The sequence below is a fragment of the Columba livia genome, chromosome 2 (genome assembly GCF_036013475.1).
Source record: "Columba livia isolate bColLiv1 breed racing homer chromosome 2, bColLiv1.pat.W.v2, whole genome shotgun sequence".
Classification (NCBI taxonomy): Eukaryota; Metazoa; Chordata; class Aves; order Columbiformes; family Columbidae; genus Columba; species Columba livia.
Genome location: NC_088603.1, coordinates 120,706,451 through 120,718,789, shown reverse-complemented (window position 1 = coordinate 120,718,789; position 12,339 = coordinate 120,706,451).

The window sequence follows — 12,339 nt, the reverse complement described above, 5'->3', positions numbered from 1 at the left end:
TTATCTCAAAAGGATTGCTGTGTAAGTTGCTGTTAACAAAACCAAGAGTGGGAGGCAACAGAGGCCTGCCAGTATTAAGAAGATCAAAGCATGCTGGCATCGATAGCTGTATTTATGTTGTGGGTTTACTGTACTGAGTTATTTAGATGCCTTAGAAGAGAAGAAACATTTCACTATTGATAAAAGAAATATTATATTGCTAACTTTGGTTTAAAGTTATTTTTTTCAGGAGCATGACTTTAATTTGCCATTGTCTAATAAATACAATTTGAAAAAATATTTCTTTGAAAGAAAAAAAAATACTGTTTTTCTTTATGCGTTTGAAGCTTTGGGGAAGAAGTGGTTTCCACATCCAAGACAACCAAATCTTGAAATGAAGATACTTCCTGCTTCTTTTATATTTCACCTCTTTCTTGTTATAATTTCCACTTGTCATACATACACAGGGAGAAAACTAGTTTTTGAAAAGCATTAACTGTAGCTTTACATAGTTTATCCTGCTGGTCAGTCACCTGTGTGTCTCTGCCTCAGTCTTCCCTCTTTCCTCTGCTCCAAACATTGGCCAACCAAATCTGAGAAGGCTGGTCTAGCCAGCCAGGACTGCAGCCTTCCACATGCTACTTGAGCTTTTGACCAGCTGAAAGCAACATCCTCAGCTGGCCACCTCATGACTCTGCTGGCCACCTCCTCCAGTAGCTGTCAAGACAGGGAACTTGCTCCTCTCTCTGAAGCAGCTATGTTCATACTAGTGACAGACCACAACATTGCCTGTTCTTTTCTTTAATCTTTCTTTTGATCTACCCTTTGGCTTAAAGAACCAGGAACAGAAAGTCCTCAGAAAGACCTCAAGATCCTCTCAGCTCATGTTTTATCTTTTTTTTTTTTTTTTTTTTTCCTGAAGACTGACAAACTAAGGAATTCTTTTCTTACAAAGAATAGGAGCAGGAGAAATGTAAGAAGAAATATTACTGACATGCAAGTCCTACTTCACAGACATACATATTTGCCAATATAAATATACTATTTATATTTATTTATTTTGCCTTCCTATTTTCTTAATATTTAATAAAGATTTTAAAAGCATTTAGTGATGATTATTTAAAACAGGAAAAAAAATGCTACACTCCCTCAATTTAACCCCATCTTCTGGATCATATTTAATTGTAAAATGTACAGTGACAATGTCATGACATTTCCTTTAATCAGCTGGGCTCTCTGAAATTAGCTTCCCTAATTTTGGCCTCTAGTTGCCTACTTATAAACTCCATGGCATAGGACAGGAACAATTCATTACAGCCAGCTGGAATAAAGATTTATTTTCTCACAAGAAACAGCATTTAAAAATAAGTGTACATATACACAGGTGGACATATAAAATTTTTACATATATATAGATACACATATACACACGTGTATATACTTCCTCCTGGATCAGAATGAAAAGTCAGAAAGTTGACACTTTTCATGGGAATGAGATCCCTCTAATGTCTCTCTTGATTTGCCAGCTGCCAAACTCCTTTGCTTCCACCTCTCTGATTGCTTTCCTGGATGCTCAGCTGTCCAGCTGCCACGCTGGCTTGTTGGCTGCCTGAGGAACCAGCTGCTCCCACAGGGAAGTGAAGGAATCTAGGGAGCCGGCAACCTGCCCACCCCACTGCCAGCCAACTGGCTAGTGCCTGGTCAGGGCAGACTGCCTGGAAATCTCCATTATTTCTGCTGAATTTTTTGACAGGCTCCTGCAGCATCTGTATGTCCTGTTTAATCATTATTCTCAGACAGAAGAGTATTCCTTCAGAGATAAAAAACTAATGAGCTTCAGTGATTCTGTGGTGTGTACATGTGCTGTTCTCAAACGTGTCCTTTAGCTACGACAGCATTAATGCATGCTCAACACACTTTCAAGATATGGAGGTGTGTCAGAAGAGTGCTCAAATAGGGCTCAAGGAAAATGAAAAGAGAACCATAGAGGTACTGGAAGCTAATAACAGTGAAAGGTACTCATGTATTACAAAAAAGGAGCAAGAAGGGCATTTCAGAAGGATAAGAATGATCTAAAAGAATAGGGGAAATTTTTAGGGAATTCCTGATGAGCCAGTGTCTTTAGCTTTTAAACATTAGAAAGCTATGAATGTGTCATGCTTCAGAAATGCACAGAGTCAATTTATAAAAGCTCAAGATTGTTGCATGAGTAGATAATAGCTAAAGAGCATCATCTGTGGCTACACAACTGTGTAACCAAGTTCATCGGCTTTCACGCACCTCAGTAGCAAGCCAAAGGCCAATATATTACCTTATGCCAGATAAAATGTTTCACTTTGGGATTTTTTCAACTAGTAAAGAGCATATAATTCAACTAACAAATGCCAAACAAAATCTATTTAAGACACTTCATATTTGAGAAGAGTGTATGAAATGTGTATGCAGACTTATCTGCATATATTGTAGGTATGAATTTGTGACATTTTGATGATGGTCTTTGTCCATAAATTACCAGTATTTAAAGTAGTATTTATCTTGTAAATGCCCTTCCTCACTTTAAAAAGTTTGGGATTTTGACTCCCCTTTTCTGTTGCTCAAATCCAACTTAACTTTCCCTGTGGAGAGACTCCTTCCTTTCCATAGGAAACAAGGTAAATATATTATTCAGATCAATATCTACATCACTTAGCTTCTTGCCTTCCATATATCAAACAAATATTTTTTAATTTTTCTAATTTCTTCTTCTACCCCAGCTCACTATCTTTGTTTTTCTTCTCTACCCAGTCTGTTCTAATTTCATCATTTCTTCTCATTTGCTTCAGTTTCTTCATGTTATAGAGATGGTATGGAATACCACTTCCTTCTTTCAGCCTATTCAGGATTTTCTCTGTCTTTCCATTTCTTTTTTCTTACCGTTCTGATTTCACTGTAACAAAATTCTTCCTTCCTTTTAACATTCAACTTTTTGATTTCTTCTTAATCACATCCTCCTACTCTGCATTGACTCAGACTTTCTTTCCCTCCTCTCTTAACCCTTCCGTACCTTGCATCTTTCCTCCTCCCTGCATCACTGCTTCTGCATTCACTCAACAGTCCTTTCAACATTTTTTTTTCTACCTCCTCCACTCAGCTTGTTATCTTTCCTACTTAAATTTTCTCCTTGACTCATTCAGTGATATTATTGTTAATAATTATAGTAGAAAAGAAGCTTTCCACAGAGAGCAAGAGAGAAGGTCTCTGACAATGAACTCAACAATATAAAAAGATATTATGGAGACAAAAATGAAGTGAACAGGACTGAAAAAGGCAAAGGCATCTAATGAAGCAATGAAGCGCTTGTTCTTTAATTCTCCATCATTTTGTTATTTAAGTAATCTTCTACTAGAGGAAAATTGAGCTAGGGATTAAAGTAGCTGCAAAGCTCATTTTAGATAGGTAGCTACTTTGGATAGCTGAGTGGGAGTTCTTCAGCTGTGTCAATGGAGCCATTTGTCAATGATATCTATATTCTTCTTTCTTTTCCAGTATTGCCTGCAGTATTTATTCTTCTGCCGTACAGAGCTGGCACAGAAGATATGGCCGATACAGAAGAAAAGGAGGGGGTTGGCTTTTTTTTTTTTTTTAAACTGAATTTCTCTCCAAATATTTAGTAGAGCTTACATCCAAATAAGTTAAACCTGTTTGAATCAAATTTAGTGAAGGTCCATATGCCGCAGGCAGGCAGTGTGAAAGGCTATCCCTACTCTTAGTCTTCCTTCTCAAACAGCTAAGGGTCTTTGTCCAGGCCAAGAAAATCTGCTTTTCTTATATCCTCTAGCTCTAGTAACATGTTTTTTTCTCAGTGTTTTGTAAGCCCTCTAAAGCATCCTGTTTGTTTTGTAAAACCTCTAAAGAATCATAGCTGAAATCTATTTTATAGTTTCTATTTAGAAGGAGAGTGAAGAAAGGGCTTGGGAAATATAGCCTCTTCCTAGCCTTCAGTTGGGTTTTGCATGTCTTGGTGCTGCCTAGCAGGTGAGTTTCACAGCTGCTGCAGGAGCCTTGTGCAGTTTGCTCAGCAACATATTCAAATTTTTGCAACGATAATGAAATCAGAATTGTGGAGGAGGAAAAAACAGAAGATGAGGCAGGAGAGACAGAGCAGTAGCAAGCACAGCACTGGGCTCACCTCCTGCTGAGTTGATTCTCTCTGAAACTCCTTGGAAAAGGGGCAGAAGAGCAGCACATCCCTTGTAAAGATTTTTAGTTCCTCTCACTGTCCAGCAGCTTTTGTTGGATAAGAAACTAGAAAGCAAAGAAAAGGCAGGGCAGCCAAGAGGTCTTGCAACATTTAGAAATATTTCTGTGGGTTCATATCAAACAGTGCCTCAGAGGTTGGAGACCTGGACTTTGTGGTGTGAGTGGGGTTGAACTTGGATCTTCACAAACTGCTGCTGTCATGGCTAATGCCCTCCTCTAGCATCTCTCACATGTAGGCTCTCTATATAGGATGAAAACCATTTGCACATCTTGGCATATCTCCTCCAGTGAAAGACTGCTCAAAAACAACTTGAGTGAAGGAAAGCTTTGCAGGTACATCTTCTTAGTTCTAAATATTAAGGGTTCTGGAGAGTCAAATTGCCTTGGACAACCTACATGAGAATCTCAGTGACTCTGATTTGGTCTTAGCCATTGCTTGTGTAAGGGCACTGCAGGTCCACCACTGCCCACTGAGCTCCTTCAAAAAGCCAATAGTTCAGAAAGCAAAGGACCCAATAGAGACAGGTTTCCAATGAATATAATGGTGTAGTTAAAATCTTTAATACACACGAAGCTTTGAGCTCCAAGTGAATGAGTGTAAGATTGCTAAGTCTGGTAGAAAAAAGTAATCTTATGCAGATGTCTGCCTCTTAGCAGGAGCACTAATGAATTGCTCCCTCTGCCTTGGCTTTTATATTCAGAGAAATACGAGGATAAGTTTATCTGTTATTACACATCTCTCAACATGGGTGAAATAACAAATGCACTCCAGTGTTGTTAGGATGGGCAGACGGTATCACAGTCTCATCTGCAGGCATATATTTGTGGACACTCTAAGTCAACATTGATTATGGAAGACTCAGTCCTGCTTCACCCTTGCTACCAGCTCCTTACTGACATCTCTATGCTATTCACTCATTCAAATCTGCAAGAGGAGTTGTGTATGCTACACAGCATGGGGAAAACAGCCATCAGGACCTAATTTCAGCTTGAATCAGCATCTTGACTGAGTTCAGCAAGCAACCACCTAGACTCCTGTGCCAGCCTAAGAGAGTTAGCAGCTCAAGGGCAGAAATTTGGTGGCTAGAGACTTGCAGTGTACGGCATTGATCTTTTTGGAAGCCATTCCAGACTACGTTGGTTTAAATTGTGCCTGAAGCTACTTTAAAATAATGTAACTGGGTGAGAATTCACTGCCTCAGGAAAAAAGGCCAAACAAAGAAACATTTTAATAAGATATAATAAATATTGATGTTACTTTCCAGTTATGAAGAGTGGAGTAGTGTTGAGAAGCAAAACTGAGTACTGGGTAAAATGCCTCTCCAAAAAGAGAGTTATCATCCAAAAAGCAGTCACCAACCAAAACAAATAAATACCCTTCCTCAGTGCCTTGGGACGTTCCCTTAGACAGGGCAAGCCTCCCCTATATCTGTGCCTCTGATTCATCATCTGGGAATCAGATGCCCTGGCTGCTTGCCAGCACCTGCATTTTGCTGTCTGTCAGAGCAGGGCCAGCAGCTTCCCTGAGTCTGAAAAGGAGTCGTATGCACCGTGACAGGCAACACTACTTCCAAGCAGCAAAATGAGCATCTTCAGGGCTGCCTTAAGCTGTAGTGCATCATCATGGTGTGTGTTGTAGTAATACTGACAGCGATTGGGAAGGGTTGATAAGTCTTTTTTTTTCTTTTTTTTTTTCATTTTTTTTTTTTTTTTAATTCTGCTCCATTTCATCCTTTCTACTCCAGCAGAGTTCCCTTTTTGTTACAGGATCCCTAGTTTTAACAGAGAGATGACACTGAGGTAAAGTCAGTTATCTGAACTGAGGAGCCTCTTCAGTGGTGCACAGGAAGATATCAGACACATCTCTGTTCCCACAGGGTCACACTGCAAGGATTCGTGGCAAAAGATGCAATAAGTCAGAACAAGGAATGTACAACCTCAGCACAACTTCCAGTTTTAATACTGTTTTCAACTAAACTGAAAATAATCTCCAACAACAATGCAGCATTGGATTAACACAGCTTGATTTTCTGTCAGTCAGTCTTTATTCCCTTAAAAATGTCCAAGTCAATTTAAAAAAAGAATGCTGCAGGGAGAAAAAAAAAAAAGAAGCCACCACCACCAATTGAAAACCCAACCATTATTAAAATTTGAACATAAAAAATATAGAGTGTTACTTACCTTGTTTATTAAATCATCATAGCTCATGTTTCAAGAAACAAATCTTTAGCAGAAATTTTATGTGTGTTTGGTATGATTTCTTCTTCTTTTCCTTTGTAACAAATAAGTTAGTATATGGGTTTCTGTTTGTTAAAAATATGAAGGGTGAGTGAACGTTTGATATTTCAGCTGTAGTGTTATGTGTCATTTTAAATGAGAAGAGAAACAACAGTGTGGGGGACAGATGGCTGAAAAGAGGAAGGCAAGATCAACCAATGTACACCAAGGAGAAACTGAGGCAGTTGAAGGAATAGATAAGGTGAATATTTCAGATTTAGGAGTATCACAGCAGAAAGGGAATTGGAAAAGAGGACAAAAAGAAGCACAACTGCAAAGGAGTAGGAAAATTTAGAGGTTTTTTTGGTATGATTTTGGAGCTGGGTTCTCAAATGATCCAATCTTACAATGCAGGAGAAGGGAAAACAAAATGAAATGCTTGTTCTTCTCACACCTCTCAGAAAAAAACACTTTTACACAATGTGTAATTACTAGTGCCACTCAGGATCATCAAAAACTTTAGTTGGGACCAACGATATAGCAAGGACTTTAAAGGAATTTCAAACCTGATGTTAATAAATTAAAGAGTTTATTTCTTTTATTCATAACGCCCAAAGACATTGATATAATTTGTCATAAGGTGATTTTTTTCTGTCATTTGCTATAGACTTTTAGAAATTAACTTTTATTAAAGGATGGAAATATTAAAAAAACAGAAAAAAAAATCTACTATCAAATATTCCTTCAAACTGCTATTTAGTTTTAGAGAATTAATAAGAAAGCTGGGGGGACAATAAATAAATAAATAAATAAAGCCATTGGTACCACTGCCTCTATGAACAACCATACTGTACCTAGAAGTAGTGTGTTAAAAATAACCAGCAGCTGTATCCAAGTGAATCTGGAAGTTATAGGATCATTGCTTCCTATTCCAGTGCCATTGCTTCAACCCCATGTTTTCACTAGTCACCTGATTAAAATATGGACACTCCTTAGGCAGCCCTTTGATACCTTGTTTGCTGCAGGAAGGGGAGAGAAGGAAAGGATTGGTATTTTTCCCTTCTTTTTAGTCACTGGAGACTTTCACAGTTGGAGACAGTATGTCAAAAAGAACCATTAGTAATTCATTACATTCTCAGCTGCTTAACTAGTGTATCATAATCACAGGCTTTGATACAAGTCAGTCACCAGGGCTGGAGTCATCATGAAATTTTTCCTCTAGATCAGGTAGGCAGAAGCATTCTGGCATTCATAGCCAGGGAATGACCTGCTTCTTCCAGTCAGTTTATTTTAAAAGCTCCCTAGTCCTACAAGGCCTTAAGGCTTTGGCATTGTTCTTGATTTTTTCCCTGATGTTGCTTCAGACACTATAGATTTGGTTTTTGGTTTGTTACAGGCATTTTAAATTTGCTCTAGACTATTTTAAAGTATCATGTCATCCAAAGTCTGGGAGATCATGTGGAGAGCATTTTTATACTCTGAAGTAGGTCTCTGTTGCACTCTTGCTGAGAATTTCAGGTTTATAGACTGAATGACTATAATGGTCTATTCCAAACTCATGTTCCTAAATTAAAGAGCTCCCTAACATCAAATTTCTCTTTTATGAACAGATATTTTTAGGATAAGCTCAAGGTAGTCTCTGATAAGCTTGAGTATTTTATTTTAAATGTATTTTCCCCAAATTTAAAAGCATATTGCTTATTTGTGTGCAGTTTTCATTATTCTTCCCAAGGTGTGAACTGGTGATTCAAGTGCAAGATTTGAGCAGCAGTCTTGTCAGTGAGAAATTGTATTAGTTGAGATGCTTCTTTCTGGACACAACAGCATTGCTTTGGTGAATTATGATTTGTTTGTTTGTTTGTTTGTTTGTTGTTTGTTTTTTGTTTTTTGTTTTTGGAGAGCAACTGTTTTTCAGATAGCAATCTGTACACACAAAACTTCACTCTGCATCTGGCTGCATCCTGACTGTGTCTTCTTGGTCCCAATACCCATACTGGCCTGCAGCAGAGACCAGTTTTCCTTATTACTTGCCAGTCTAAAAATAAATTCCTGCTGAAAATCTCTTCCCAAATCAACACTGATGTGTGTTCTATTCAACTAAATGAGGATACCCCACTAGCATTTTTATTATGAAGCATCTCAGCGAACCAGTTGTTAATCCACTGCATTCAGGCCATGTTAACTTTTAAGTTCTTGACTAAACTGTCACGTACTGCAAAGACAAATGCTTCTTAGAAGTCTCTTGCATTGATGCCATCAGTGTGAATCAGATAAGAAATATAACAAAAATCACAAGTCATCCATAATAGAACACTGCAGAAATCGATCCTTGATTCAATACATCAACAGAAAAAGTCTTTGCTGTAGGGAATTACATTGAATGTTGGAACTTTTGCTCTGGAGGTGGCATGAACCTGAGCTGGCTGGCTTTTTCATTTGAGGTGATCCCTATAGTTCATTTTTTTTCTAAAATTTGTCAAGCCTCCTCTTTCATCACTGACAAGAAATTCCCATTTAAATTTTCTTTCTTTTAAAGATTATTACTTGAACGTAGGGGGTCAGTGAGCTCTAGATTCAGGCCACTCTGATGTAGCGCATCTGCAGTGACTGTCCATATGCAGTGAAGGATGGAATTGAATCTTTGCCTCCAAAAATCCCTAGGTCCAGGTTCCCCTGATTGAAGGGTCTCATTGTGAGAGGAAATTAAACATTTTTTTTCTGAATCAGAGACTCCAGGATTTGAATGTATGATCTTCTACTTGATATTGTCCTAGCTGCCAACCCCTGAAAATGCCGCTCAGTTTTTGGTTTGGTTGAAAGGAAATGGATCTGTCTGTTTTATGGATCTGCTGGCTAGACAGAGCTCTTCGAGGAACCCATGTCACATACACAGTTATTCTGGTCACCAATCAGCTTTTTGGTGTTGTCAGTAAGTTCCTGTCTGCTGCCATGAATCTGCTGTCACAAAAGGCACATGGTGAAGATGCCTTCTGCGTCAGGCAAGAGATTTATTTTTGACCCACGTCACCTGTAATTTTATTATTTTAGCAGCTTTAATGGCAGGTGTAATAAGCTGTCATTAACTTAGAAACAGGACTTTATCTTCTGCAGTACATCTGACACAGCTGAGAATCCAGGATTGTGTTCAAAAGAGAAAGACTCAAACCAGTGGGACCATTTAGTACCTATTTTTGACCTTATTATGTGGCAAGATAACATCAGGTGCCTGCTTCAGGACTCTTGGTGGGTGTCTGCTACTTTCTTCTTAAATGCAAGTCTGGTCAAAATCAGAACCTGACAATAAACCAAATAACTATTGGAGATTTTCTAAGGTAAACTGTCAGTCTTCAGAGTCACGGTAATCCAAACAATTGCTTTCCATCATCCATGTCACAATGTTTGTGAAGGGTCCTTGGGTCAGACTGGTTATTGCTCAGCCCTCAAGCCCCATTCTCCTCATTACAACACTGCTCCTGGGTTCTGTGAGATCTGTCAGGGTTTTAAAATCTCTCCACTTTCTCTTCTTTGGAAAGTTTGCAGAAGATCTTGTCCAGGGAACAATTTAAAGGAAAGCAATGTTCATTTCTTGCTCCTAAGTTCCTAGCATCAATTGGCCTAAGAGAGAATCTGTACAGATTAGGTTCTTGTGAAATAACATCCATAGACCCAGGCTCTAATTTTGAACACGGTGGTTTCTCCCATATATAGCCTTCAGCTGAAGAGTCGCAGCTGCAGACAATCAGTCAGATGGTGCAGGAACAAAACCTTCACTACTGTAACTGTTTCAGAAAAGAAAAAAAAGGAGGAAGGGCTTACTTCACACTTGTGCTGAACTCTGCTCTTCCTTGCTTTCTCCCCTATCCTCTCTTAACTTCCTGCTGAACAACTTGTGGGTTAGTTTTTGGGTGTTTGCTTGATATATCCCAGTTAGAAGCTGTTTCGTGTTTCCAGCTGAGCCGTCCAATATACAAGGGAGCCAAAAATCCTCAAAAAATTAAAGTTACATCTTAATTGTATGTGCCAAATGTCCCCCAAACCCAAATGATGGTGACTTCAGCATAAAATTTCTTAAAGATAACACCAGTAAAGATCATTATAGCTGTGTAGTAGAAAATATTTAGTATACGTTTGTAATAATAAAACTAATCTGCTATTTTTTAACTGGAAAGACGGGGATCTTTATTTTGTGGAATAAACATTTGAAGCTACCACCTAAAATTCAATTAAGAACATACCACAATTGTCTGCTGGGCTATTTCTACAAAAGAGTGCTGAAAAAATAGCAGAAAGTTGCAAGATGCGCTAAGTTTTAAATTAGTATATATATGGCACACTGATTCTCACATCTCTTTTAGTAACACTCTTTTACTTCTTTAACTGTACATCCTTCTACTATCAGCCAGTTCATTAGCATATCTTGTGCCATAAGAACTGCTTGCAAAAAATCTACAGATTCATAGAAAAAAAGGACTGCAAAAGGTATTCAAGAGTTAATCTGACCAAATACTCTGCACTGAGGCAGAATCCAGTATATCAGCCTCAACATATATATATATATATATATGGGATAGTTTAAAAACTCTGATTTTAGGGAAACAGTGTGATCTGAAAACCAGCTGGAATACTCTATTATGTATCAGAAATTACAGCAGCCATCTATAAATTTTTGCCTTGGCTAATACATTCATACTTTTGAGGTAATTTTTCACTTCCTCACCTCTCCTTTACTAATAACCCTGCATTAAATCCCAGCCCAACAAAGTCAACAGGAAAATTCCCATGGACTTCAGCAGAATCAGGCTCACTCTCTGTTTTTCTTCTTGGTTTAACTGAGTGGCCGTGGAAATCTTTGGCTGACAGATTTATTTAGAAACAGTGAGAACTCTAAATTTTAAATCTTTGCTTTAGCCTGTCTTTTATTTGAGTGTGTACCTTGGGAATACATTTAGATAATTTTTATACTTCAGTGTAAATCCTGAGGTAAAATGTCACCACTAAACCAGCATTTACCAATTGTTCATTTAACGGATTTGAGTTGAAGTGTTGAGCTTGACAGGAAAAATTAAAAGTTAGGTTTCTTACTGAGCCCTGATGACATAGGTACAGTAGGCTCTGCCTTGGGCAATGGAAAGCACTAGATCATCTCTCCAACTCCCTGTCAGCCCTATGATACTTTGATTTAACTAGTTTGCTTTTAACTTCAGTCAGACATAGACTTCTGGCTAAGACAGATCAGAATACAAAAAGAACCTGCCACAGGAAAAAAAAGAAAAAAAAAAAAGTGATGTAATTCTTTAAATCCATTGGCTACAAGAAGCAAATAGCCCAATTTACTTAGGCTCACTATGGACAGGTTTTCAGTTCCTGAATTAGATAGAGTGCTCTCTTTGATGTGAATCTCATGCTGAGGTTCTTTCTCCATATAGTCATGAGGAGGCCCATCAGAGCAACTAACAAAAAGGCCAATGTAACTACGACCTGGGAATGGGTTTTCAACCTGCCAGGATTGCCTGGGATTAGTAAAACAATCATCTTCCTCTGGTTGTTCTCTAGTTGCCATTCTCTCAAATGCTCTCTGAAGAATGCAAATACCAAAACAATTCAAAAAGAGACAAGGCTTTGCACAATCATAGAAAACATTTTTTTTTTAAATCAGTCTTTAAGGCTCTTGGGCATAGAGAGAATCTGAAAAAGCTACTTAAAACTCATTATTTAGATGTGCTGTGGTTCTAATTGGTTCTTTTCATTTTAAGGCTTGCTCCAACTCTCACAGCAGTGAATGAGAATCACTGCAGTAACTTCAGGGCCTGAAAGATCTGCCTCTCAAGCTACTATGCAGGGACACCCACCCGCTTGTTTCCTTGACTTCTTATTAATTCTTTTGCAAATAGACAAGAACATAAA